Below are 26,978 nucleotides of genomic sequence, written 5' to 3'. Positions count from 1 at the left end.
AAGCCTTAATCCAATAAAAAAATCAAAAAAAATCTATAGCCTATTAGTGTTACTCAATTAGTTTAAAACTTAAATGGTATACTATTTACGTTATTTAATTTATACATGTAATAATATAGGTACCTATACATCATGCAACTTGCTTATATCCTATATATTTCTAATAATGTTTAGTTTACTAGAAATTACGATTAACAAATATCTTAATAATATTTTAATTTAAACGAGAAATCGGTCATATTATATAAACGGAACTGAAAAGCGCTTATGTCCACTTTACGGGTCAATATTCTGAACTTGTTATTGATTTTCATAATTTTGAACACCATTTCCAAAAATTCAAAAGAAAAACAATTAAATGAATAAGTTACGATTTACTATGAAATGTATAAATATAAGGCTGTGTGATTTTTATTTATTTTGATAAACTTTGTATAGACGCATGTGTAAAGACATGAAATTTTAATCCAGATTACTCGAGCGTCTTATTTTAATATTATATTTAATAAATTCCGAAAATCTTTATTTACAGTTTTTTTTATTTATATAAGCATTGTAAGTTTATAAACCACATGGACACTATATAATACACTAAGCTTTGCTCAAAACCGTATTCCGACTGAAATAATTAAATGACAACCCCGGCTTTCATTTTTAATGATATAATTCGCTCACTCTTGTTGTCCACTCAAAATATTTGCTTGTATATATGTATGTATACAGTATATACACCATGCGTGAAGGATGTCTCCTTTGTTGTATTATTAAGTTCCCATTTTACCACTCGTAATTGACATGTATACATAATTGCTCACTATTGTATGGTGATTAATGTTATTATTAAATTACAATCAATAGGTACGTCAATGAGTACTATTTATTACGTAAAAACACAGCGCTTAATTTTTTTATTAATTGTAACTAATTAAAATTTATTCGTGTATTGACTAATAATAGATTCACTTATTAGTTACATCATTGGTTTTCTTTTTTAAATGTTTATATTATGTAAGTATAACATTTTTTTTTGTGTGATATAAAGCCAAAACATAATATCTATCCTAGTTGCTATAGTTGTAATAAAATATGTAATTTTAAATACTCAATCAAGTGAACTTACACGTTGAAGGTTTAAACATTGTGACCGAGAACTATGCAAATTTCCATGACACACGCCTCTATAAATTTATTACATATGACAAAAATATTGAGTTTAGAATGTTTTGTATGCCGTGAAAAATGTTATACAGTAGATAGGTATGTTATAATTTATAATGATATTTATTAATATTATACATCGTTATTGCACATTATTTATGCAGTAAAAATTCAGACCTGAACATTTCAAAGTAATTAAATATAATATCTAATAAATTCTGATAGAGAACTGTACCTCACGAATATAGCTTACCTACACGTGATAATAAATGCTCCCTATAAATGACGTTGCTCGGTATTATTTTTTTTTAACGGGACGTAAGATAGGTAAGCCCTTTATAAATCCACAAATAGCTGTATACATTTTTTCTTCAGAGGTATTAACACTTTTAAAAAAAAAAATCATGGAACGAAAATGTACACCCTTTCTTGAGTGCCATCAACATCCAACGAATTGCGTCACTGTCTGGGAGACATAATGTTATACGATAAGCTTCGAGACAAACCGATCAATAAAGCAAAATGTGTTATTGTCTATTAATGCGATCACTGCATACAGGGATAACGTTAGTAAAAATATTGTTTACTCGGTTGATAAATAAATTCTTGCAGGATTATAGTTGGGTGTTTGATAGTTTTTCATCGCTGTTAAGATCCTTCGTCAAAACTGTAAACAAGCCATTTGGAAAGAAAAATAGCGAAAAATACGTTCATCGTCCTCGCGGACACGCCATGCGAACAATACACAACGTTTGTATTTACATTTTAAACTTGTAAGTTAAAATGTTAAACTTGTATAGTTAAGTTTTCCCGAAACATAGGTACATTATACACATATATATATATAAACATATATAAATACGTGTAGATAAGGCTTCAACCAGGCTACGTTCGATTTTTTTACTTATGTCTTGTGACAGGTGAATTTATGTATTTCATTTTTATCAAATATTGTTTTATACCGCCTTATAAATTAATTTATGGATTTCATGTACTCGTTTATGTGTCGTTTGGTAACCTTATCTATTAGAGTAATTCTATTTAGGTAGTTTGTTTATTTTTCTCTTAAGCATAATTAGTTTTTCGTGTAGCATAATACCTACGTTAATATATTATGTATTATTTTCTCGAATCGTTTATAAATTATAATTAATTTACCGAATGAAATTAAGTTCCGTAGTAATAATATAATATTACCGACGATTCGCTCATGTTTCCAGAATTACATTCAACCTTAATATGAAGAAATAATAATTATTATGACCTGGTAAACTGTGTTTTCGTTTTCATTGTGAAAGTTGGAATCCATAAAGTGGGCTCAACTCTTAGGGTACCAGTCGTATGAAATTAAACCCTGTTGTGTATAGGAGGTATTTGAAAATTAGCGATCCCAGAGGACAGAGGTATTATAACGAGTCATTTAATATATGCGGATATAAGTTTATCTGAGTCCAAATGTAGAAATAAACTAAAAGAAAACCATTTTATTTTCTATGGTTCGAATAAAAACAGTAATTTCATGCAAAATCATAGGTTAAAAAAAATTCAATATTGTAATGGGCATCATTGTTGAACCCAAAAGGACAAAATATATAAAATACATCTAGAGATTTGGGGACATTCACTTGTGTTAATATCAAGTGGCTTTCGTTTTTGTTATGAGAAATAACTTTAAATCTGTTTTTGACGTAAACCTAAAGTTATTGTGTTTCGATTACGTTTTGGAATATTGAAGAATTCAATAATAATAGTCATATAAAAAGAGTAATATCGTAAAAGTTCTCGTAATGTGAAACATCTGGCTATTCTTTAAAAAGTACTTTGATCTTTGATTGTATCTGGTGCGGTTATCATTATTCATCTTTATTACTTACTAAATATTGTTTTGAATACACTTTTTTTGTTTTACAATAATATCGCTTAGGGTTAAATACTAATTCTTACATTAGTTCATATAATCAAATCCAAAATGTATGTTAACATTTACAAATATTTATTATTCCGCATAAGAATTAAGGTTGTGATGTAAGTACCTATAACATTTTTAAATTTAGTAAGATTAAGTATAGGTTTGTTTTTTTGCAATAATGTAGCATATTATAAGTTATTATATGTACTTAAACTTGAACAAAAAAAATAAGAGTAGCTGCGTGTTGAATGTATCACCCTTTATATTTTATACTTAAAGAAAAAAAAGTAACTTATTAAGTTTAAACGTGGCGCTGCCATTAGTTTCTCAAATTTCGCTCTGCACTATACTAAACCAAAAAAAAAATTATTCTTGGTGTATAAATTACTAACCATTAAAATAAATTTATATTTTTACATTTTTTTAATGCACTTATTAAATTCCGTAGTACACATAGGTATAATCTGTCGTAGTAAATACAGTTCAGTGCCCGGCGAGGTGAATATAATATTCGATTATAGGCATTGGACAATTTATTAAAACAAACGAAATATTCTGTCGCACCTACATGATTTATTTGTATAACTCAATAATATTTTTAAATTTGAATTATTTAAAAATCGAATGGATAGACAATAATATTATTATGTAGGTCAAAGAATATATTTGTTTAAAAAAAAAAGGTGAACATTGTTATTGTGGATTTCCATCGAAATTTCTGTCCACGATCTTTATACGGGATTCCGATTTATGGGTCTGAGGTTTTTCTGAGGTAGCACTTTACCGTGGCGCATAGTTTATAGTCGTATTTCCATTTTAATGATATTCTAACTTTTTTTTTTGCTAGATACAATGTCTGATTTCGAAGAAGGCGTACTATACTTGGATTTAGATTTGAAAGAAAATAATGTTTTTTGGTCGAGCAAAAACGAATTTATGATTACCTATACGTACATGATTAACACATACAAATATATACATTTCTGATATTCGTGATTTTTGTCTGCATACATGGGTTATCAAAGGAATTAGCAAGGTATATTTCAATCAATCATAATTTGAATAAAAATGTACTAAGTTTCAGCTGGTTAAGTTTTTGATTGTCTTGAAATTAATGATTACGTTAGTGAATACAAAAACTGGTCGCATTCGTTTATAAGACTCGATTGTACCTAATGCAAACTTTTTCACAAAAATCACTTCAGATATCTACCTCTGCTTAGTATAATTTGAACACAATTGACGATACATTCAAAAGATTGAAACAGAAACTTTGGAAAATGTAATTAATTCCTTTGTGCAAACACTACTACAATTAAGTTTAAAAAGATGATATTGAAATATATTTACTAATTTTAATAATAAAACATTTGTGATTAACTGTAAATTATTATCATTATTTTTTCATAATGTACTTCCTTGATGTATAATATTTTATCGGATTGAAATTATTTTACTATAATAAGTTAACTATTAGTCAGTAGTATACTTCATACAGTGCTTCCTCTGCTATCAGTAAATCATAAAAAAAAAAATGTTTTTAAATTGTGATCGATAACTACGGTACCTATATGTGTTTGATTTATATGAATACAATCCGTTTTTGTATTTTACATACGTAGGTTATCTTATTTTGACTTTTAAATGGATTGACTATTATCAAATTTTCAAAAAAATTATTTTTTCGAATAACTATATTTTGAAAAATTAATTGAAATTGTTGTCATCAAATTGGAATTTTCCTATTTTTTATTTACAAGAAAACTAAAAAAATATTCATAAATATTATTTATTGCTGATAATCCTTATATAGTGTGTTACGGGACTTGCTAAACTTTTGAGAGTCAAATCCTCTTCAGATTTCCACCATACGTTAAAATAATTATATATTACAGAGATTGGTTGAGTTTTTCGGTAAGTATTTTCAAAAACGTTATAGAAATAATAAGGCTTTAGCTGTTTTATAAATTAGATCTTAGTAAGTTATAAGTTCGTCTATTAAAATAGGTTTTATACCTATAATTTTTTTAAATCTCCCTTTGCTGATCTGTTCTACTATTTGCCAACTACACCCAAACATGAAATAAAAACTTAGTAAAAAAATTGGAAAGTAGCAACCAAAAATGGAATTTCATAACTTACTTCGTTGTTATTAATATTTAAATTTACCATATGAAAAAAATTTAAAATATGGTTCACGTAATTACACGTTATTTAATTTTAACTATGACCTTTTTTCGTATACATATTTTTAATTTTAATACAAAGTGATATTTTTAACATTTATAATAATATATATTATTAAAGATTATTATGTACTATATTAAAGATAATTTAGGCTGTATAATTAATATTTAACATTTTTAGAAAAATAATATTTAAATCGATTGACGTTCAAAAATCACTCCGGATTTATATTATGTAAAATCAAGTAATTATTACTTTATACAAGTTATTGTACACACTTCACGCCAAATAAAATTGACAAACTATTATAGAAATCGATTATTTTATTACGTTTTTATATCGGTTTTTTTAACAATCGGATTGAACTGTGCGCTGAACACCAAGTGATGAAAATAATATAAATTTACGGTGCCCGGCGTTATGATTAAAACCTCATTCGAGTTAACACAATTTTACAAGATAAAAGAGTATTGCGACGCTATAAAATATTATTATCGTGAGTTATGTGAGATGTCTCGGCTTCGTTGGAAGTTAATACCTACTAAAAAGTGACGTAAAGTAAAGTAACATATAATTTGGCCAGACTGGTATTTCGTATAATGCGTAGAACACAATATCAATTACGTGTGCAAGTGTGCTATGTATTTAAATGTAATATAATGTTATAAGTTGGTATATTTAATGATTATACATAACCACCCAGCTCGGTAAGCATATACATGAACCTTGTAATATACTTAAATTATATTATCGAATAAAAAAACGTTGTCGCGTGCCTGCAAACAATGAATATTTATAGGTATAATATTTTACTCGTTAATCGTAAATTACCAACTGGCGTCGAAATAGTACAAAATAAAAAAATTATGAAATATATATATTATTATTATAAAGCCATAATTTTTCAACAACGATTAAATGGCTGTTTGCGAGCTTACTGAGCCTATTACAAATGTTATATTGATGAGTCTTAGATACCGATCCCCAAAAAAAAATATATTCCCATAATGACCAGTAAACTATCTTTTATCATTTGAATTTGGCGATAAAGTTAAAAAAAACGCGTCACACATTTGCAACATGAGCTGATCTAAAATAAAGTTCTCAGTAAGATTTGTTCTATAAAATATGTTCGTGTAGTGAATATTATGTTCAACAGACTTTTCCAACCAGCTATTGTGTTCAAGGAATAGAGGACAACCAACAAAAAAAAAAAAATAACAAGCCAACGTGTCCGGTTTTTTAGTCATTAAATTATAAAAAATTGGTTTTAACTTTTAAAGACTATACGAGGTTCTAATTCGTCGACGGCTCGAATCGAATGTTTTAAAACTAGATGCGTGCTAGCACTATATAAACACGATCATAATAATATGGCCCATGTACCTATACCTACCTATTGACGTGTTAAGTGTAGTATTAATTTTGGGTTTCCTAGAAACTATATTGTATGTTTTTCCTTCGTGACAATAATCATAAACATTTTGAGGGATTTTTTCTATTCACGCCCAAATGATTTTTTTCGCAAAACGGTATTCAATTAAATTTTTTTTACAGTTTTCGATGAAAATAACTATAATTTACCATGTACAGTTCTTTAATTTAGTAGGTACCTATCTCGATATATTTGATTTGCAAACCTGATATTTATTGTACGTTTCCTATGTGTCCCAGACAAACAATTGGAAAATGGTAAAACATATTTTTGAAAATTGTAAACAATTGAAAACTGTTTTGGTAGTAAATAGAAATTGCCTTTCAAACTATTGACAATATCTCGCGATAAAAAAAAAAAAAATGATAAAAAAACAGATGCCCACATGAAATACACTGTGACTCTGCACTTGCCTAAACTACTTGTATATTTTATAGATGGCTCACCTCGGTGAAATATTTTAACGCGTTGTACCTACACTTTATACTATACGGTGTAAAGCAATAATTATTACGGTTAGAGATTTATCGAACGAAACCATTGCAAGTATGAGACTGTTACGCGACTGCTGAAAACGTTTCTGTATAATATGTTCTGCAGCCTATAACTTGATCGATCCCGCAGTGATGTAGTACAGCGTGTAATGTGAAATCCAGCTCAAGTGCACTCGGGATTAATCGCTAACATCGAGGATGTCCGGGGAAATCACATCGAGAACTTTAACACGTACGCGATCGATAGCTTGGTTTTCGCCATGAAATTCTCGTTACACACACGTTCTCTCCGTTTGCCTATAAGTGAGTTTATGGTGTATATATAAACACTATGTAGTACGTAGGTATATAATATAGCTGACCACCACCGCCGTATGATATTTGATGAGAAATTATTAAATTTGTTTTCGGTCCTATGAATAACCCACACGCGGTCCATCTCCTGGGATCACTAAACAATACGATATAGGTCAATCATTTAAATGCTCAGAGTCATTTTAATTGTCCGTCACAATTATACAACGTCGATCATATACTTAACATTTACCACAAACCTATCAGGTGTAGTACGTCTGTTAAGTGCGGTGTACGTTAAATTAACATAATAATATTACCAATGTAGTTTTGTCCTAAGCGAGCATCATAAGGATCCTCTTGCCGCCCGATACTACCTAACTCACGTTCGTGATTCCAAGTAATAAGTATCATCCAAAGTTACAAATTATGGAATCACCTGTGACCAAACCTAAAAACGTAAGTGAACGAAATTTTCGGTGTTTTCAATGTTACACAACTTCAATTACGAGCCCAATGTGTAAAAGTTATATATCGTTAGGTATTATATTATATTTTTGGTATTGTTCGTAACTAAACAATCGTTTTTTCCATATCAATTATATTATCACTTAGTTGTATTAAAATCATCTACTTAACCATTCGGTCTGTCATGGCACTGTTGAAGTGGTGCTCTTTCGTTTTTACGACAAAACCAATTCGAAGGATATTTTGTGGGAATTAAGAACGCGAGTCTTGTAACACGGTTTACTTAGAATAAACAACGAAGGCAGGGAAGCGCGGATACATTATATCGCTCTAGTGCTCTACTCGTAATAATTTTCGTAATTAATCGTTAACGGTTTAAGCATAACACTTTCTCTCGTTTCGTACACAAACTATTATATTTTATATATATATATATATATATATATATAATATCATATGTGTTTATAGGTATACATACTGCAGTTATAACAACTGCAGGTTTGCCTTTTGGGCGTCGACAAACAAATAAAATAAATAATAGTGATACAATGAAAATAATAATAATAACAATAATAATAATAATAAATATATCTGGCTATCGGCGAACGAACATGGTCGTGAAAAATACTCGGCGGGAGGTGCGTGCGGGGAGACACGTGTGTCGATCGTAGCTGTGGTTCTCACGGGCAACCCGCGCTCCGACGAAATCGTAAATCTACACCGTACAACGTGGGTAATACGACTGCTTCTATTGTGCCCGGTGTTGCAGCCCGCGAAGGGAGGCAAGTGTTTTTATTTACGACTGTATAAGGCCGTTCCCGTATATAAAGCGAATACCTCGCGCAAGTCGTCGACCGCGTATATTATTATAACGTAGTCGGCCGAGATCGTGGGGTCGCATATTGTAGCCAGCCTCTCAGAATTCGGGCCTCGGGGCCTGGCGAGAGTGAATAATAATAATAATAATTTCAACGCGTGTGCACAACGACACCGTGCGATCCCCGCCTCCCAACAGCTCTCGTTCGATACCGCGAGAGATAAAAAGAAAATTCGTATTTATAATATAAATTATAATACATACCTATAGTTAATGTCAAACACATTAAGAACGAGATCAGGGCATGACACTGAAAATACTATACTATATAATATATTATAATGGTTAAATGGTATACATTTAATTTTCAATAGCGATCTACCGACCATAATTATTGTGATTCAATCATATTATGCGTATATATCATCATAGGCTCGACATTTAAAATGTAAATAACAATATTCATATCTATAGAAGCGAATTTTGTCCACGAAAAATGTGATATATATGAAATAATAATCCATAATTGGTTATATGGAATAAACTATCAACGTAACCGGATATTATATACTATACCTATTGTGTAGGAGATAAAATAATTGTTTCATCCATACCTATCTATAGTTAATATTCGTGTAACACGGTCTGGTAGGGATGAATACACGGTATAGGTAATAGGTACCTATATCAGATTTTCGCAAAGTTGTTCGCTTATTTTATTACCTAAATTAATTACCCGAAGAGGCGACGTGAGCTGTGAATAGTATATTTTGTTTTAATATATTTTAGTTTAGTTTATAGTTATCATTTAATACTATAATAGTATAATGATATACGGACATAATATTATAAATTCTATAAATTCGTGTCAGTATCAAATAGAAATCAAAATTAAGTTAATTTTTCCAAAATAATTGCCTCTGCACTGCAGTTGGCAGTTTGGTCTATACTCTGTATATACATGTCAATATGGACTGAATACGAATAATGAATAATAAATAAACATATGACGAACAATGACTATTATACAAGTAGCTCGGATGGGTAAAAGTCGAATATAGCACCAATATACAGGATGCCAAGTGCAGGGTCACCATGGTTTTCAAACTTCACCCGCACTAGATTGACATATAAAAACGGTAATAAATGGTGGACAATCCTGTATACATATTACCATTAGTAGTAAGTAGGTATAATAGGGTTGGGGTGATGAAAAAACACACTAAACGTCACGCGCAAATTGTGACCAAGACTCGTTCTCCGTCTGTCGTTACCATAATATATTATGATATAATATTATGTATATATTTCTCTATAATTTTATGCGGTACCTACCTATATAATATAGTGTATGACAGGGTAGGTCATGCACACATGTGAGTAGAAAATAGCATATTTTAACAATAAACTCTTACTATTAAGGTTACCCCTCGCAGGAGTGAGTGCAGACTGTAAAATATTTAAATATAGGTATAATATAATATTTGAGTGATGTAGAACTATACTAACGTTATGACAGACTATAAAGACCAGATTCTCGTGCAACTGTAACGTTTTATTGCATGTTATAAAAATACCATTAAAATACATCAAAACACAAATTTTCATATTACTACAGGTATTATAGGTGCCTAGGTATATTATTAGCATTCTGTATTAGTATTACTTTATGTCTTTATCATTGTTGTTGGACGCATTCAATTGTCTATAATAAGTTGAGGTACGAATTTTAAATGGTAATTTATTGCTAATTCACAATGAGCGTGATACTTCGTCCGTACTGGATTATTGACGTCACACTATACCTATCATTTGCAACTTGTAAATAACCTGTGTTGACATCTGTACTGTAATTTTCTATCAGACTTTACCTGTACTGGGGTACTATCGAAGTGCTGATCGCCAGTATACCGACTTTCAGTACCTACTAGCTTAGAACTGATAGACGATAGTAATGAGTAACGACACATAGGGAGGGGTGGATTTAGGGGGGAAATAGGGGCAACTACCCCCAGCCAAAAATTTTGAGGGCTGCATTTTTTGTATATGTATTTAAAATATTAAACATTCTGTACACTAATAATATATTTTGTTGAATTGAAAAATATGCAAGAATTATGATAAACGCAGTATTCGTGCCATCACGGTAGATGTGTCCTGCAGTGTCGTTTCTCCATGTACTGATCTAATATTTTATTCCTGTATTTATACAGGCCTTTTATGTCTTATGTTAGTTGTTTATATTACAGACACCGACCATGGGGCAGATTCTACTAATGCGTGTTGGTCGCATTGAGCATAGTTGCCCACGCCCTATCATTATACGCTATTACGTTCAACACGACAGGGTTTTCTTATAGTTTCCGGTGTAAACGACGACCACGCATTAGAATCTACCCCCTAGTCGTATACGCGTTTAAAGACATTAATCGATTGGAAAAAATCACACCGTTTGTGTTGTAAGGAACCCGTGTTTTTTTTTTTTTACTCAACAAAAATAGCAGATTTGAGTTACGTAGCCCGTAGGTATACGTATGTGATATTATACCATGACCGTTTTTCGCTAGCACTGATTTTCGCGAACAAGTTTTCATTTTCAAACCAGCAATTTAGTAAGTACATGATATACACAATACACGTGTACATTGCAACCAGAGCCTGGCCACAGGTCCACACCTTCCCGTTTCTTGAAATAAATAAGTAATATTATGATCATAACATAAGAATTCAAGGTTTCTTAATATATGTAAAAATACAATCATACAGATGTCATTTTGACGAATATTATTAGATAAAATAAATTGGTGAAAAACGGAACTGCATGCTTCTCGTATTTTTTTTTCGGGTAGTAACGGTTCCGGCTATGCAGACGTTCAAGACGTGTTACGCACATTGATTATAGTGCGGAAAGTATCTATAGAGAATGAAAAAAAATGACAAAAACCACTTCCTGGTTACGGTACTAGTTCATTCGATTTTCAAACAGGAAATACGTGTTTACACAGCCATATACCTACATCTGCGGGGTTTTTACACCCGAGTCAATATGGTAGAAGCCAAGCGCAATTGATTTTGAGTGTTTGTTTCAACGAATTTTAAACGACATTTACAAACTTGTGTAACAACAATATATTTCAATACTCATTAGAAAATGTACCGTACATTCATACTTCCCTTAATTATTTTTAAAAACAACATTAATTACATAGTATGATTAATACGAGGATACCTATCACGAATCGTTTTACTTAAATAGTTTAACTTCCAAGAGACCTAATACACATAAAACTTTAATTTTACTAACTTATAGTTTAGAATTTGAATACTTGTAAGTAATGTAAATATGACGTATAATGTATTTTAAATATAGACTGAACCAGAACTCTTTTTCTGGAGATCCTCACTGTCATTTTAATGGCATTATTTATTTTTATATTTATAGAAACAATCGTAGATATTATACAAGGTGTCCCGTGAAGATATACCCATAGCCGCAGAGAGGGACTCACCGCCCGGACATAACGGGTTTTGTGCTGTTATACCTATAAACTAAAAAAATTATTAAAAATCATGAGATTAATCAAAATAAAATGTTGAAAGGTTTACATTTTCAGAAAATTAAACTCTTTAAAATAGCTATCTTCAATTATTTCAAAAATTTCAAAATTAAAAATTACATTTTTAAACTTTTTACCTTCAAATATAATAAATTAAAAATATATATATATTAAGTATATATTACTAATTACAGTACTTATTAGAAATAAATCATAAAAATATATTCTTAGAAATAGAGAATGACACCCTGTGCCATTCATAATCTTGCAATATTTATCAATAAATTTAAATTTAACATATAATTTACAGTGAATTACTCAATGATGAGGTGAACTAAAAACCATTAACCAGCTATTATACAGCAGAGCGACTTCTCCGGTTTTATTTTACTATCAATTTAGCAAAGAAACCCTTCTTTGCGGATGATTATTCAGTTTTTTTCTGTTGAGTTTGTGTTTTAGCTATTATTAATATAATTAAAAATTTTTTTTTCGCAACACATTAAACCATTTTTGTTGGATTTTTCTCAGTTTTTAATTAAAACGAAAAAAATATAACATTGGCTTTCAAAAAGAAACACACATGTCTCTGCAGAAAGAACTAAAATATTTTTTTTAGATATTTTATTCATATTTACTTATACAATATAGATTTAAATTAAAAACTATAAATATAATATCGAATGAGCAGTTAAAAATAATACGTCAAGTATAATGTAACCTATTCATTTTTTTTAATAATTCATTGGATGCGTTTTTATCTTGATGTATGTATAATAATATTATGCCATTATGTTCCTATAATAATGAATAATTAATAGCACAATAAAGTACCTACCTATAATTATCTAATAGATTCATTATATTATTTCAATTCAAGTAGTTTTCTATTTAGATACCTACCTATAATGCTGTATGTTTTGAATACAATATGTTTACTTTTAATTTTCAACACATAACAAAAATCGTCGTTGTTCATTAACGAGGTATGAATTCAATATTATATTAAGTATAGAAATAATATAGGTAAGTGGGTCGGAGTGGCCGAGCGGACTAAGGCGTCGGTTGCGACGTGCACCGACGCACGTTCAAAACCTCAGCCGCCGGCGGCATTTTTCTTCGGGCAAGTCACGGTGTCCGGAAAGAAGTGCCGCCATCCCCCACCCGGGCATGGCAGACACCTACGGGTGTCCACTTAAAAATCTGCCGAACTGTGTAAATGTGTTTAGACTCTACAGTACCCTCCCACACAGTTTTTTTTGCATACTAAAGCACTCATATACGATTAATACCTATTTATGTTTAACTTATTTAAGATGGATTTTACCAAATTGTTTGTCGAACTCAACAACCCCCAACCTCTACTTTGATCAGCTATTTGACTTTTAAATACTGTAGAACATTTTCAACCGTATCAGCCTTCTCACGATGGAGGATTTGGATGAAAGTCTCCCTGCTGCCTGTCCGTCCTTTATGGTTTTTTAGGTACTGTTAGCTTATCTAATATTTAGTGAAAATCATTAATGAAATTGAACATGAATCATTTGAAAAACTCATTGAATTTTATTTGGTGACTGAAATTCAGTTAGTCATTGCTGAATGCAGACATTTTATTTTTCTAAATATTCATCGTTTATTTAAAATAGTATATACTATATACCCCTATATCAGTATCTACGTCCGTTCCTGAGAGAATATTTGCATAGATAAAAATACTGAAAACGTATTTAAGGAACTCGACAACTGAAGTAATAAGTAAATTTATTAATATTATATTTTTTTTAAATTCAATGACGGTTTTAGAACCGTTTATACTCTATAGTGGATTAACATTGTTGGCTGTCCATAAAGAAGTGCATATTTATCCTAAAGAAGTTATTGATTTATTGGCTCAAAAAACAAGAAAATTGATATAGTTTTGTAAAATGTAGATGTAATAGTAAAAATATTATTAAAATATGAAGACGCATGATTAAAATATTTTATTATATTGTGATTTTAATGTGCGTTGTTTTGATAAAGGGAAGGGGCTGCAGGAGCATATTGCACATTTTGCATTATATATAACCACAATAAAAATGAATGAGAACGCCACTGGGTATCCACAGTATAAAGAGTAAGAAATAATCGTGGCATATCAAAATGCCGGTATAGATACCGGTATCCTTTGAAATTCCCTGTTTTGGTACCTATTTTACTCGATTTTTTACAGTTTTTACGTCAATGTCAAATATGTGATGTTCAACATACCTACTTTGGATAATAGATTGGAAAAATATGTTCTTTTAAAAAAAGTTAATTCTGTATCTATATCTATATCTATACTACTAAATCAAATGAAGTCGGTTTTTCTTGTTCGGGATAAACTCCGAAACTACTGAACCGATTTGGTTGATTCTTTTTTTGTTGTGTTCGTAATTGTCAGGACAAGGTTCTTATGAAAGAACATTTTAGGAAAATCCACTAGAAAAGTAGAAAATAGGGATGTCAAAAATACAACAGTGGCGCCATCTATCCAGAAAAAAATAAACAAAATAATAAAAAAATTAGTTTATTGTTGCAGATTAAAATAATAATAGTGTACTATGTATTGGTTGCTATTGGTTAATCCGGCATTTTTGTTGATTTGTATAATCATTTTTCGTCAATATATATATCGGTATATATAAATGAATGTTTGTGTGTAGATTAGACTTCTGGGAAGAAGATAGATTAATTTTAAAAGGGTTAAATTTGGTTTTTTTTTATTCATCGCATTTTAGTACAGTTAGGTTAGGTTAGGGTTTTGTATTAATTGATTATATTAATCCAGCGTAGGTGGAATTAAGTAAAAACGACAAATTTCGTATAACTTTGATACTTAAGAGTTAAATCATACATTTACGTACAAACAGAATGGGGTCCGTGATCTACCGCAGGTAGATTGTCTACCTGATAATCTACTGCTGTAAATCAGAATTTTTAATCCAGGCAACAGAAAAGTTAAGATAAATGTTGAACACCATACACCGAATATTAAATAATGGATTGAACAAAGTTTGAGTCATATAGAGTTGGTACATTTAACTGGCAATGCGTAGTGCACGGGATCAGCTATTTTTGATAAAAATATATTTATCATTAATACCGCTAGAAACATTTCAATACGTTTTCATTAACAATTTTTTATATTTACTTGCCGATCACATTAAACGATAAAATTTGAATAAAAAATTATACATTTCATCCTCCGGAGACAAAATAAAAAACCAATCACGGGCGAAGCTGTGACGGGTCGGCTAGTAATATAATATATAATAGGTTATAGGTATATAGTATACCTACCTATTATATAATATGGGTACGTTTTTATACTTTTGTACCTAGTTCTTAATTAATACAATTTGTCATATGTATATTTCTAGTTAAATATACTATTCACCTGTACAACAAACTTTCATTACTTATAAGTTATAATTTTATTGAAGAGTTTTACTAATTACTTACAATAATTTTTTTGAAACTTTAAATTTCCAATTAAAACAATTAGTTATTATTTTCAATATCTACATTGTTTAATTTAATAAATTACTATAACAATATCTAAAGATGATCCGAGAGAATTTATATGAAATTTATGGAAAAAGTAGGTAGTTGTAAAAGGTAAAATACTTTAAACATTTTAAGTTATTCATTTATAATACAATACAATATTCTTCGATGGAAAAATCGTAAATCAAATGATGATGTTATAACTTGTGATGTTTTAACAATAAAAAAACTCCAAGATAAGTAAAAATAAAAATAAAAATCAGTTATAAAATTGTTGTACATAATATTATGTATTTATGTACCTTTAACTCAAACCGGAATTCAACATCAGTATAATTCTTTATTTTGTAAATTCTCAACAACAAAACTAAAACCTCAAATACATTTATTATTCAAAAATATGTATCATAACGTTATAATAAAAGTTTAATTTAGAAAAATATATTCCTTCTTATTATATACTTTACTTGCATAATATTATATTTAATAGAATATTAGAAACAAACTATTTACATATTTTCATATCAGTTAAATATAATAAAATGTTTACTTATTAGTAATAACATAATATTATAAGCATAATGATACGTATATTATCATTATGATAACTGTCTTATGGTTAGAAATTAAAACCACGGACTAAGATATACAGGACTGGACACGAGATGAATATTGTGGTTACAAAATGTAGTACAACAGGCCGAGTTCGGGGGGATATTTCCCTTTTAGTATTACTAGCGCCGTCTTAGTGGATACTTATGGAACTAGAACATATCATACAAATGTCTAGTTCTATAACCACTAAGACAGCGCTAGAATGCTAAAGGGAAAATATCCCCCCCAAACACCGCCCGTTGTACTACATTTCGTGGTTAACCCCCACGCCCTCCAACCTTGTCGTGTCTAGTCCTGTATATCTTAGTCCGTGATTAAAACTATCTAAACTTTTTCTGCATATAATATCAAAATTCTTTCATGTTCGTGGCAATTTCGTACCAATGTTTTTGAGCATTATCAATAGATACTCAAATATATTCTATAATATTTTAACTTAAAATAAAATAAAAAGATACTGTTCTCATGTTTTAATAAGATAGGTTTCAAGAGCTTGCAAATCAGGGTATTTTTATATATTTAAATATTATTATTTTTACGACAGTTTAAATCAAATAGGCACAAAGGTACAACCTTTAATTACAAATACTACTTGTATATATTATAATCAATGATCCATCGCTGCGTTCACACGAAATCACTACATACATAAAATAATAAACAAAATTAATATATATAATATATAGGTATGGAATTAAATAAATCGTAATAAGAATAACATGTATAATGTACGTCATGCTACTTTGAAAAAAAATCAAATATTATTGAAATTATATTTCAAATATATAGACCTACATAATATTTACACAATTACTTTGATCTCTTGTTGGTTTCAATCAAGCCTTGGTTATTAAAAAGTAATTATCTATTTGGGTAAAACAACATTAATTATAACCTCTGAAATATGGCGATTAAAACATAATAATCACAATTGGTTGTGAGAATTATTATTATTTACAATCTAAAACGTTATTTCATCGTTGTATTACTCTCTGTTTATAGTGACGACTGATACATATAATTTTTATTGATTTATTATATTGTACAATGTACATAATATATACCTCATACGTCGTTATTCCCATAGCGATAAACTGCAAAAAAAAAATGTCTTCCAACCATACATTTAATGGACGTTCCACGTTTTTTCTTTTTTTTTTACAATAGCAAGAACATAGCAATTATAATATAGAAAGCACTACAAAAGCCCGAAACGTACCCTAGGTAAACTTTACGACGTTATTCAATTGGATATTTTGAGACATGACTAACATATAAATCGTTTTGAGAAAGCACTTCGATAACTATAATTATAAACTTTATAATAGATTAACCATTGAATATTTGATTCCGCATTATAATTTTAGAACATTACAGTTTTCTATTTCGTGTTTATTTTATAATTAGATATTTAAATTTTAAAAATATAATACTTATTATGAAACATTTTTGACTGTTAATTTACATTTATTGGGGAGGGAGAATCAACATTAATACATGCTTTTTAGTTTTTACAATGAGGAATAATATTTATTGTTTTTGGTAAACGATGTGTATAGTAATAAAAATATTTCAAAAATGAATCTACGATCATATTTAGCACAGGAAATGGAGCATGGAACATTTGATCGTAGATAAGTTGAGCTCGAGAAAATTGAGCCCAAGGAAAATTAAACACATGACTTTCGTGTGCAATAATAATAATAAGTATAGTATATGGTGTACATAAATAACAAGTTAAAAAGTGCATATTTTATGAACTATAGCATAAATGCATTTACTCGTATATATTATGTATATTGTCTTACTAACTATAGGTACATATTATTACAATAAGTTCAATTCAATATTTTTAACAGAACTTCTTAAAAAATGTTTCGAACTTATGCTAGTTCATTCAGCATTTTAACGATGTACGCAAAATAAGAAGTTTCACAGTACTTGAAAGCTGCAAGTCCAGTGTGAATGAATTAAAACAAAACTCCTATTTATTGCTGTTTGCGGAGAAAATGTTTGCACAGTACTTATGGCAGTTTGCTAAAAACCACGCATTATTGGAACAGGATGTAATTCTGGTTTGATTCCAATATTATGTTGAACAAACGGAAATATACATTATCTTTCGTTTTATTAGGGATAAGAGCAACAATTTATGACCACGGCGTTTCGTTGTATTGAATTCAATACACCGCCAAACTATTATTTTTATCAAATCTGTAAAATTATCGGTTTAAACTTAAAATGTGTCACCTATTAAACCCAGATAAATCCCATAATGTGATATGGAGGGAGGTGTAACTTCTGCACCCCAGCGCTTAGTTTTAACTTTGATATTTTTTTTATCTAGGACACTGGGATACCTTAAAGCACACAAGTACTTTATCCACTCTTTGTAATTTTCGGTAAACGCAAAAATAAGTTTTGTTGTCTCCGATATTTCTATTTTAAGAGCAAAATGTTCTATGTCACATTTGTGCTCTTAATTCAAAATTAACGGAATTTTGTTTGGTTATGGCACGGACTAAGATATATCTTAGGCCGTGGGTTATGGACATTTGTATTATTAATACAAGTGTGTAATCGATTCTGCTTTTGATGAAAAACTCATGGATACCAATATCACGACATTAAAAAAGTGGATATATCACTTGTGTGTTTTGAGAGTATCGACTGGTCCTTGTACCTACTAAATCCGATATATATACCTAATTAGGTACAGTTCACACCCATGGACCAGCTACACTTTTGGAATATCTGCAGAACCACAGAACTCGTTAAACAGCATATTTTATTATATTTAATTAAAAAACCAACTCACCCTCTAATTTGATCACATTGCCAGTTAATAATTAATACATATTTATGAGTTAATAGGTACGTTCGTTTTTTGGAAAATAGTATTGTACTGCATGTATTTTCGAATATTTCTTACATTATCATGAATTGTAATAAATATAATTTACTGTCACATCGGATATTAATAATAGTTAAAAAGACATTTGGCAATGAATTGAAAAAAAAAATTCATAAACATATCTTATATTATATGAATAAAAAAAACAACTTTATTGTAAATTATACTTTTTTTAAATTTCAAAATATTGACATTTAACCATTTTGGCAGTTGTTGCGGTTTTCTCGTAAAGAACCTACAAATATATCTACAGTAGGTATAATAACAACAATGTTTTTGTGTATCCATAACATGCAGAAAAAATAAACGTTCTGGTTCGATTTAAATAAAATGACAGTACATGACAGTTCTGAGTATTATTTGAAAAATCAAAATAAACTAGGTTTATGTGATTCCAATAATGAATAAATATAAATAAAATACATTTCTGTCGGGTCTCGCGTCAACATAGCTTCAGGACGAACACCGCGAGCTTTTCCTGGTTTATCGCTATGGTAATATAGTATTATGTAATAGCTGGTAATATTATGTATCGGATGGTACACAGGGTATAACAGAAATGAAATACTTAACTGGAAAATATAACACTATGCAAATACTCTTGTTTCAATCAATAATATTTTTAAAATTCAATTTGTATTTTGACTATTAATAATTATAATAAAAAACTTTAAAATATTTATTTTAATAAAAAAAAAATTATTTTATGTCATATAATACCTATTACATAGTATGTTTTATATACATATTATTGCAAATATTATGGCTATTATACACCTTTATTACACAGTGTATAATATATTATAAGCTTTAGAAAATATATAGTACCATAGGTAATAGGTTTATAATGTGTAATTCATAGTGAACACCCCATAATTGCGTGACAACTCATAAGTGATAAACTATTTACATTGTTTGTTTTAAGAGATTTAAAGCTACCTAGCTATATCAGGAAATTTAATTTTGTAATAAAATTATAAACTTCAATATATATAATAATGGCATACAAACATAAAGCATGTAGGTTTTATAGATTATGAATATTTTAATAGAATGTAAAAATTATCTTTGTGTCCAGGCGCACGAAAATCAAAACCGTCAGAATAAATCCACATTTTGTTCACCATAATAATTTTTTGTTCATCCATTTAGGTTATTGTGGTGTTCTACTCGGTTCTACTAGGCGGTTGTACAGCGAAAAAATTCAAACGATTTAATGTAGTGTGAAAGGTATAAAATAAACGTAGGAGTCGCTGCAGAGCCGTTCGAAAAATAACTTTTTCCCCAAATATAAAATTGACACGGTTCACCGAACTGTTAGTCGATATTCCATATCGTAACTATACGTGTAGCTACTATTTTATATACACACACATTAAATTATAATAAAAATATATTATTATTTTGAATACAACCGCCAATACAAGACGATTATGTATTGTTATTTGATTTTCTGCGCTACATAATATTTCACAATTCGTGTTTTTAGCATTCAGGAATTTGTTCACGAAGGGTTTACTTTTTTTATAATAACTTACGCTCTCGAGTACATATTGTACACATCTATTTGGATACATATTTGATATGATTACGTGCAGAATTGTGAACGGTTTGATTATATCTGAACAAGCTGGCTTTTGTTATAATTTATGCTTTAAAATGTATTAAGTATTGTGTAATAATAATGTTACATGTTATAAACTATGCCGGACAGTATAAAAGAGCGACAAATACTTTAAAACCCACAATAGATATTTTATATAATAATTGGCAAATTAAAAATGTAAATATGAAAACAAAGATTAGGTATCTTTATTATTATTTGGATTATCCAGATTTTTGGATATCTTCCAAATTCAAGTCCATGGCTGTTTGATTAATTTCTACTAAATCACGGAATCAACATGGTTGATTCTATAATACTCCAACTTACTTGGATTAAAAAAAAATCTAAAGTATTATTTTTCTAGAAATGCCTAAAGAAATCATTATTGAGCGAACTGCCCTGGTGACCATGAGCTAGATCACTTGATTCAAATTTATAAAAACAAATAATACACTAATAATTTACTCCAAATTGAGTATAGTGGAAGATTGAATGACACATCATAATCATGTCCGATTTTAACCTTTTCGTCCCCTTGGCCCATCATAACAGCGACCAGTTAAAATTGCGAATATCAATGTGGTTAAATTATAAAAATATCAGATATATTATACATACAATTTAATTTATAAACAACATACCTACTAAATAAAACTACATATTAAACTTAAACATACAAAGAAATAATGAAAATCTACTGAATATATTGAAATACTTAATGATTATTTATTACCTACCCATGGTATATTCAATATTGGACTAGGTATCAAAAATTATATTAAATTGTATTATAATATAATTTAATATATCCCGCGTCGTATATTGTTTTAAATTATTTTTATTCAATCAATATAATAATTATTATTTTAAGTATGGATATTTAGTGCAAGGTAGATTATTTCATGTATTAAAATGGTACATTTTTTGAGAAGTTTGGTCTATAAACTCATTGCGTAATAATAAAAACAATAAAATCGTCTTAAGCTGTTTTCAGGTGAAAGTGTAAATAAAAGTGATATATTTAAATATATTGTAGGAAAAGTCTTAAAGTAGGTAGACAAAGTGAATACTCTTTCTCAAAGAGTACCTATAAAAAGTTTTCTGCTCAATGCTGTTTACCGATTGCACGTTCGCAATTTTATTATCAGCTGATAGGAAAGTTTTAAACGATCCAACCAAATAATCATTTTCAACCTTTTTATTTCCCTTTATTTTTTTTTTAAATACTTTACATTTAGCTTAAGTACTTCAGGCACAATTTTGCTAAAAGGTTCATCGTGACAAAATTTCACGTTAGCTTTTATTACATTTCTTAACCAACTCTCGTTAATCGAATAATATAATAATACACTCTGAACATTTCCAACAAAATTATCACATTTGAACAAAATTATATAAATATAATCAGATTATTCAAACGAATAATAATATGTCTCTCTGATAGTTAAATTAATTTGTTTTTTTTTTTTAAATCATAATTATTCAATTAATTTGCTTAATCCGAGTTTATTAAGATTTGCATTCAATTTAAAGATTAAATAATTTTGTTAATGGATTTACAGTTAAGTTTATTCTCTTGTATATAGCTCAACACTGAATATTTCCAATAAAATAATACCTAAAGACGTCTGCTCGTTATAATGATATTTGTGCACAACAGGGACATTAATACTTAAATATTTATATTTTTGTTGGCTACGCATATAATTATGTGGGATTTTATTAATGTTACTATTTGTTTGTTTTGTTTTTTTTTTGTTGTAAAAATAAATAATTGTAAAGAATGCAACCTAAATTAACTACGTATAGTGTTATATTTGCACCCTAATTATTTTTTGTCGCACAAGGTGGTAATTTCAATGGAATTCCTCCATTCAGCATATAGCTTTAACATTTAAACAAAAGATAATCCATTTAAAATAGGATAATTATACTTACATGCATACTTATTAATTACCCACAATTATTATAATACTCGAGCTAATATTTTACACGATTTTCTTGACTATAATTAAAAATATATTTTGATCCCATAATTGTGTAACGAGAAAAAAAAAGAATTACATGCGCGCACGAGTAAATCAAAATGTGTTCTGTGGGTTTTTAACCCGAACACTCAAAATATTGTAAGCTATATATAATATTATACTTACACAAAAAATATAAATGCGTTTAATATAATATTAAATATAGTTACACACGCGTGTTGCTTGCAGGTCGTCTTGTGATTTTACAAGACAAAGTTCTTATTACAAAAACGCCTTCTGAAAAGACGAGATCCCTAAACTCCTGTACTGGGCTAGACAAAGCGAATTTACACGAGATATATAGCATTTACTATTGAAGTTTCGAGGAAGAATAGCTCAACAAACATCATATTATACCGGGTTAGTATGACCATATATGGTATATCATATACCATTTATCGAAGAATACTCTACCGCTGTACCTACTGCAGGATATTATAGGATGCGTATATCGTTAATTGTTACCGGATGGTTGACCACCTGGAAACAACATTAATCGATAACACATTATGACTTCTAACACTCGGCCATTCCATCGTCTAATTATGGTCGAAATCGCACAACAGACTCGTAGTTTAGGTACTCAGCCGGTTCTTGATTTCTTCAATAATGTTTGGCGAAAAGCACTCGCAACTGCAGATCATATAACGACGACTAACCGAATCCTGTATTATCCTGTATAATCCTGTATTATTATATCATAACGGAATAATTAATAAATTCGTAGACCATGTTGAAATGTGATATTTTGTTTACTAACAGCCCGTGAAATTCCAATTGTTATATCAATTCCAGAAATATAGGTTTGAATTGACCATAATATCATCAGGCTTCTCCTGGCTTAATAGATACTTTTAATAAAGGTTAACTTTTATCCGAAACGTCATCAACTGGAAAAAAAATATATGATTGCTTTTTCAGGATCTTAGGTAGCACTTACCTATAGGTACTTGAAGTTTCGAGGACATGTAACTCAACAAACTTCATATTATACCGGGTTAATATGGCCATATATTGTTAATTTATTCAAGAACACTCCACCGTAGTTACCGACCCAGTACCTATACTAGCTACTGCATGATATTATAGGATATCGTTTATTTTTGCCGAGTGGTGACCACCTGGAAACATTAATCGACAGCACTAATTGTAAAAACTGAACAAAAAATTCGTAGTTTTGTCGATCGCTCCAATCATGTTATGTGAAAAGCGCTCTCAACTGCAGACCACATAGCAGTGACCAACGGAATAAATATGAAAACTATTGTTGAAATGTGATTTGTTTACTAAGCCGTAAAATTGTTTCGTTAATTCCAAAAATATAAGTTTGGTAAAAATTAACTAGATCGGTAGCCTCTCCTTACATAGTACTTTTAATATAGTTAATTTCAACCGAAACGTCAACAACCAGTAAACAAATTAACTAAAATTTTTATTTTCATGGTTTTAGAAATATTTTAATACCTACCCAATTATATTATACGGTATGTTTTTAAATAAGTATAATATTCTGTTTTCACTAACATTTTCCCTGTGCTTTTTGTCACGTCTTGATTCTTAAGGTATACTTTTTATTCACCTGCTTTTTTTCGAACCCATGCAATTACAATGAACGACACGTCGTGACCGGATGGAATTTTTAAACCGCACCCCTATCATCAACGATGTTATTTCCATCAGCAGAGTCCGAAAAGTTTGAGAGACGAGTACAATACAATAATATTCTGGTGTCCCACAACAAGAAGCAATTTCATTCCCATTACACCCTTCGTCAGATTATAATATACATTTTCACTTTCGACCAACCCTCATCTCTTTCACACCAAATAGTAAATATCAATATAGACAGATCGTTATAAGTCTAAATGCCATATATCTTAAGTAGCAGATCACAACGTGGCGATGTGATCATGAATTGATTTATTACGGTTACAAATAGATTACAAGTTAATGGCGAGTATAACATACCACAAAACTATATTTTAATATTCCCCTGGTGGCAATATACTTTAATTAACGGTATTTAATGGCCTAAACCAGGCGTGTAGTGGGTATAGACTTTTTCATAAGCTGTTATAAATAGTAAGGTTACTATTATACAATATTTTAATTATTAATTAATATGAAATATAAAAACAAAATAATCTAATTTGACTTGTATAATTATACGCTCTATATTATCAAATCATATTGAGAAACTCGTATATAGTCCAAGACATCCTCTTCCCCACTCATCAGTAAATTGAGTTATTTGTAATATTACTTACTGATGATATTCGGGACACGAGCTGACATTTCCAAAAAATAATAATATATAAGGTTATAGTGACGTTATACGACGTCGCTCTCTACGTGTCGAACTAAATTTATAGAATATATCATATTTATGTAAACAAATTTGGATGGCAATGATCTCACGTGGTACCTAACGTCCTAACCTATATAAGACGTGCTTAACGTGTGTATGCTTTTGCGATACATGTTATACGATAATTTGAAATGGTCGTATGAAGGACTTAAAGAAATTGGTATCTAAAGTAACAGTATTATAGGTATTTGTATATTTTAACAACAATTTTTTTTCTTTTTTAATTGGTTTTAACTATTGATTATCAGTTTTATTAATGTTTAAGGTTTTCAAATGTATATCATAAAGGTATTCCCTCTGAAAAAATGTAGATTTTAAATTACGGAAATTTAAATGATTCAAATACATTCACTGATAAAATGACTTAAAAATGCAAAGTTAATGTTATATCCACTATAGCTATATATAGAACAGTCATTTAAATAATAAACCAATACCTAGGTGTTTTAATAGCCAGGGTATCAGGGAAGACTGTAACCAATATCTAAAATATTTAATGAGGTCAGTAATAAAAAATAGAATATAATATTATAAAAACCAAATTGGAAAATATTTTTTTTTGAATTTAACTTTTAGTCGATAACTTTGTTTTATTGATCTTAAAATAAATTGAAATGAATGTAATCACCTGTGGTACATCAAACCCTATTGTGAGATTATTCAACACGAAACACAATAGAACAGACATTATTAGGTTATATAAGTAACATAACAAAAAAGATTTAGCCTACCTAATCAGAATATCTGATATGATAGCTTTAACATTTAAAAAATAATGTAAGAAAAAATCGAGTAAGGCATAGTTATTAAGGTTGCAGATTACTACATTATAGCGAAAAGCCTTGAAAATTCACCTACACCATAACATAAAATGTTACAATGAGGAGGACATTGTACCCGCATATGTGTCTTGCCGTCTTATAATCGCATAAGTGTATAACATACCAAAATATATATTTAACAAATCCAAATTTTGTGTTGTCAGCTTAAATATTAAAGTGAATTGATCCATTATCAAACTTAAAAGTAAAAACATTCTCTGTGTTTTCTTGTAAGTATTTTAGGATATTTTAATTTTTAAGCGATATTTAAGTATGTAAAAAATAAATATTTGAATATATAATGTTCATAACTAGTTTGAAAATTAAAATATTGAAAAAAAACTAACGAGAGACTAATACTCTTGAACAAATGTTGTTACTTACTATTACCTTTAATTTTTATAAAAACACCAATTTTCTGAAGGAAAATTTGTTATGTCTTCCATTTCAGTGAATTCAGGTGTGATGAATTATTGTGTAAATAAAATCCAAAAATTTACCTAGTTGGAATTTAAATTATTATATAATATAACTTCAAAAGTAAATAATAGTATGGTTTTGAAAGTTTATGATATGCTATGATTTTTTCGCAGAAATCAGTTCATCTTCCGAATAATTTATTAAATAAATATTAATATGACATGAAATTTCATTAAAAATAGATTCTGACCGTGGTGAATTAGATGGATGCGCCTCCTTAGCTAAGAATCGTTTTTTCACGTTTAATGATTATCACTGAATTCAAATTTATCACAATATTAATGTAACAGTGATCTA

General features: G+C 29.2%; 1 protein-coding gene across 3 annotated transcripts in view; it reads right to left on the bottom strand.

Annotated features, from left to right (window-relative positions):
- The window catches only part of LOC132951959 (protein eva-1 homolog C), a 223,095-nt gene that overhangs the window by 121,313 nt on the left and 74,804 nt on the right, over positions 1 to 26,978 (bottom strand). The window lies entirely within an intron of this gene.

Source organism: Metopolophium dirhodum, chromosome 9 (assembly GCF_019925205.1).
Source record: "Metopolophium dirhodum isolate CAU chromosome 9, ASM1992520v1, whole genome shotgun sequence".
NCBI classification, from domain to species: Eukaryota; Metazoa; Arthropoda; class Insecta; order Hemiptera; family Aphididae; genus Metopolophium; species Metopolophium dirhodum.
Note: the sequence above shows the minus strand (reverse complement) of the source record. Positions and strands in the feature narration are given on the sequence as shown.